This window comes from Schistocerca americana, chromosome 6 (genome assembly GCF_021461395.2).
Source record: "Schistocerca americana isolate TAMUIC-IGC-003095 chromosome 6, iqSchAmer2.1, whole genome shotgun sequence".
NCBI lineage: Eukaryota > Metazoa > Arthropoda > Insecta > Orthoptera > Acrididae > Schistocerca > Schistocerca americana.
This window is the reverse complement of record NC_060124.1, coordinates 288,534,580-288,539,579: the sequence shown is the minus strand read 5'-3', so window position 1 is coordinate 288,539,579 and position 5,000 is coordinate 288,534,580. Positions and strand designations below refer to the sequence as shown.

General features: G+C 53.2%; 1 non-coding gene across 1 annotated transcript in view; it reads right to left on the bottom strand.

Moving 5' to 3' along the window:
- Positions 1 to 166, bottom strand: part of LOC124620996 — a 1,910-nt gene extending 1,744 nt beyond the window's left edge. Inside the window, exon 1 of the ribosomal RNA XR_006980490.1 lies at positions 1 to 166. This exon is cut by the window's left edge and continues 1,744 nt beyond it. This is a non-coding gene — a ribosomal RNA (small subunit ribosomal RNA).
- Positions 167 to 5,000: the final 4,834 nt, after the last annotated feature.

Genomic DNA, 5,000 nt, shown 5'->3' with positions numbered 1-5,000 from the left:
TAGCTCTAGAATTACCACAGTTATCCAAGTAACGTGGGTACGATCTAAGGAACCATAACTGATTTAATGAGCCATTCGCGGTTTCACCTTAATGCGGCTTGTACTGAGACATGCATGGCTTAATCTTTGAGACAAGCATATGACTACTGGCAGGATCAACCAGGGAGCTGCGTCAACTAGAGCTGAGCAGCCGGCCGCCCGGGAGTGTGTCCCGGGGGCCCGCGCGAACACGCAAGCGTCCGCTCAATTATTCTGCAAACAGGAGGAGGCTGAGCTCCCCTGCACAATACACCTCGAAACCCTCTCAGGTCCCGGCGGCGCGCAGCGCCGTCCTAAGTACTTGGTCGGGTTCGAGAGAGGCGCAATCGCCCGGAGTTTGGCGAGTAGACGCTTTAGGTGCGACCACCCGTGCTCCCAACTGAGCTTGCCGCTGCCGACAGAGGCCCGGGAGCGTGCTGTCGTGGCATTGCCGGCGGGAGACAACACGCGCCACCTACGGTGGCCGGCAGCTCCAACGCCAGCGCCACAGAAGGACAAAAGCCCCACTTGGGTGCCGAAGCGAACTCTCCCAGAACAGCGCACGCGCCAACACGTCCGCACAGCTGCGATACAAACCACCTGCGAGAACCGCAGAGGCGACCGAGCAGCAGACGGCGTCGCGGCGCCGAGCGCCGGGCGGCGGCGCATCCTCAGCGCACACAGTCCTCAATCGGACCAGCACACTGCAGATGTCCACCGCGCTTCGCACCGGGCCCGCGAGGACCTACTTTGGCCGCACGGCGCCGCGTGCAGGGTGCGCCGGCGCGCAGCTGCGCCGCCTGCCGCCTCCGTCGGCCGGCGCGCCTGCCACTGGCCGCCCCCACCAGCCGGCTGTAGCGCGTGCGCCCACGCACCGCGCGGCCAGCACGCCGGGAGGCCCCCCCTCACCGGCCGGGGACGGTCCCACCCAGCCACCGCCGCGTATCGCTTCACACCCACATGCCATTCACGTTCGTGGGCATGGTGGGTATCGCTGAAACAACCGGTTGGTAGCTCAACCGATCGTCGCCATCACTGATTCACCTCTAGCGAGAACAACCGCACCACAACGGTTTACCAGTTGTTCATTTGCGTAACGTCACCAGCAAACGTAGACGTCCATCGCCATTTGCAAATTCAACGATTGTTGCATGCCTGTGTCAGGTGTCACGACACACTATGTCTGCCCACATACACGCAACAACATGTGCACGCTTCGCGAACACGTGGAAGGTGGCCCCCGTACGTATGCGATGTCCATTGCGCGAACGACTGTCAACCGGCCTCTGTCGCATGTCGCAGATGTGGAACGCAGTGCACCATGCTATCACGGTGTGTGAGAAGAGACGACTACGTCTGACAACACGCGCCACTACATCAACAGACGGCTCATGCTGATCGCCATCCACGGCATACCATACTGCAATCCAGCTCTTATAGGGAGACGACACGTAGCTGAGTGCACAATATTTGGACCGTATGGTTCGCCGTTGTTGGCGCAGTCGTGGTACGGTCACACATGTACCACGATGTATCATTCAGTACATGAGGACCAATGTGCAGTACAGTGTGTCATTTGGACGTACAACATCAGCGGACAGTTGACACAAGCCGTACCACAACGTAGGCTGTGCTTCGCCATGCGAATGCCAATGAACAACTGCGAAGGGCATTGAGCATGTACGTCCTGCTGCCATCCGCATTACAGTGTATAGCTGCAAGGTGTTTAACATGAAGCGATACTCTGGGGACCGGGCAGTGCGAGTGGCAAACTATATTGCGGGGGTTGCAGTTAGGCAACACTACACTAATTTAACGCGTCGTATGACAATTACAGAGCGGGTTAAGGCCCAACGTGTGTTGGGTTAAGGCCCAACGTGTGTTGGGTTAAGGCCCAACGTGTGTTGGGTTAAGGCCCAACGTGTGTTGGGTTAAGGCCCAACGTGTGTTGGGTTAAGGCCCAACGTGTGTTGGGTTAAGGCCCAACGTGTGTTGGGTTAAGGCCCAACGTGTGTTGGGTTAAGGCCCAACGTGTGTTGGGTTAAGGCCCAACGTGTGTTGGGTTAAGGCCCAACGTGTGTTGGGTTAAGGCCCAACGTGTGTTGGGTTAAGGCCCAACGTGTGTTGGGTTAAGGCCCAACGTGTGTTGGGTTAAGGCCCAACATAGGTTAGGTTAAGGCGCAACATAGGTTAGGTTAAGGCGCAACATAGGTTTGGTTAAGGCGCAACATAGGTTAGGTTAAGGCGCAACATAGGTTAGGTTAAGGCGCAACATGGGTTAGGTTAAGGCACAATATGGGTTAGGTTAAGGTACAATATGGGTTAGGTTAAGGTACAATATGGGTTAGGTTAAGGTACAATATGGGTTAGGTTAAGGTACAATATGGGTTAGGTTAAGGTACAATATGGGTTAGGTTAAGGTACAATATGGGTTAGGTTAAGGTACAATATGGGTTAGGTTAAGGTACAATATGGGTTAGGTTAAGGTACAATATGGGTTAGGTTAAGGTACAATATGGGTTAGGTTAAGGCGCAACATAGGTTAGGTTAAGGCGCAACATAGGTTAGGTTAAGGCGCAACACAGGTTAGGTTAAGGCGCAACACAGGTTAGGTTAAGGCGCAACACGGGTTAGGTTAAGGCGCAACACGGGTTAGGTTAAGGCGCAACACGGGTTAGGTTAAGGCGCAACACGGGTTAGGTTAAGGCGCAACACGGGTTAGGTTAAGGCGCAACACGGGTTAGGTTAAGGCGCAACACGGGTTAGGTTAAGGCGCAACACGGGTTAGGTTAAGGCGCAACACGGGTTAGGTTAAGGCGCAACACGGGTTAGGTTCAGGCGCAATACGGGTTAGGTTAAGGCACAATACGGGTTAGGTTAAGGCACAATACGGGTTAGGTTAAGGCACAATACGGGTTAGGTTAAGGCACAATACGGGTTAGGTTAAGGCACAATACGGGTTAGGTTAAGGCACAATACGGGTTAGGTTAAGGCACAATACGGGTTAGGTTAAGGCACAATACGGGTTAGGTTAAGGCACAATACGGGTTAGGTTAAGGTACACATTGTTGTAAGGAAAGGTGTTTTGGGGGGGGGGGGTTCCGGTTTGTTGATTGTGATTATCGTAAGTAAATGACTGCGGCATCATCTGATTTGCCATGTCAGGGTGCACCTTTGGCTCATGACAGGCGGCGCTCTGATTCCATGCTTGTGGCAGACCTGTGTCTTTCATTCCTGCCATTGTTTGTGTGCTGTGACAGGAGGCAGTATTGTGATGTTGGGTGTACCCCTGTGTAGGACATGTGTGGGTGTTGGTGGCTTAGCTGAGCAATGGTGGTTGTCGGAAGGGTGGGATATTCTGTTTTGTGAGTGGACCTCCCGGTCTGGTTATGATAGTGTGGATTGTCTAATGTGGCGGAGAGGATGCACTGGGTGTTGTTCCATGCTGGTGCTTACATATTGTCTCTGTGCCTGTTACAGGCAGAGAGTAGTGCGTGATAAGAGTGTCTGGCTGACGTGTGGTTGTGATTGTGAGCAGAGTCTTTCAGCATGTATACGGACAGTTGTATACATTATCTGTATTTTGATGGCTCTATCTATTACTAATCAGCGCCGTGTATACGTTTCATCCGGTTCCAGTCGAAACTGTTGTATCTCTGTACATTAGTGACACGGCGAGGCCGCCACGTAGTTACTCGTCTCGGCAGCTTCCACCGGTGTATGGCAAATGATTATAAGGAATCAGTCTAGTCGTCAATACCGATAGTGTGACGTCACATGTCTGGGGTGGGGGACGCTGCGCCCTTCCGGTGGGTCATGGCCTAGGAAGACTCTTCCCACGCAGGGGGGGCTTGGACTGTCATTGACTCTTCCGAGTAATATACTTGCCGTACGTTTTTGCGACTGCGAGTGCAACGCTCACCGGTACCGACATGGATGGAGCGCCTCCTAGCTGCCGCTGAGCATCTGCATTCGTACAGAGAGCAACGCGATCGCGTCTGTAGCTCGTACGTGGTACAGCTCGCAGCTCATGTATATGGACAGTACTGTACATGGCTGCTCTGGTTTGGGTTTCCCCTGGCCAGAGGTGGATTATCATCAGGGATCCCCGAGCTTCCGCTCATACTCCCTTCAAATCCAACCCATGCATCCACTACCCAACTTCGCCACAACGAAGGAAACCAGCTCGGAAAAACTACCCCCTTGGTGGGGGAATGGACCTTCCATCTGAAGAGCGCCTTTAGCCACCCTTTTGGGTGCCCACGGGGAACCACGTGGAGGCGGCGCCGCCACTGCTGATGGCGACCCTTTTCATCAGCAGTATAGCATCCACATACAGCATTATCGTAATTACGGAGGTGCTCAGGGGAACAACCTGTAGCCCCCAGGCTGGCGAGGCCCACATGCTGTCGATCACCAGTTTCCCAGGATCTCGGCCAATTCTTGTCCATGTACTTGTATTTCTGCCCTCCGACATTCCCTTCTCGCCACTGGTGTCCCAGGAGCCATGTAGAGGCATCATCGGTGGTTCTGAGAGTCAGCTCGTCACCCCTCCACACTCAGCCATGTCTCCTCCAAGTGCGCGAGATATCAGGGCTGTTTCGGAATCATGGGTCAAAGAAAATGTTGTTTTCCAGTTGGTACTGGTTCTTGTACTGGGTCGCAATCGTTTCCTACTATTTACTGTATATTTCTTTAGATTGCTTCACTGATGATTCTCGCTACTTCCCTGATCTCAAATGCTTCCTCAGCAAATGCCTTTATAGCTGAGAATCTATCTACTGTTTGGAGCAGAGTTTCCTTTCTCTGGTAGGATGTGTGTCCTACTGTTTGTATAAGCTGACTTCTGGGCTCAGCGTACTGCTTACAGGTGTAGAGGATGTGATTGGAATCCTCTTCCTCACCACATGTACATCTGGACATGTATATGGACAGCGGGAATGTCGCATATTGGACATAACTCTTCATGAAACGCACGTTAT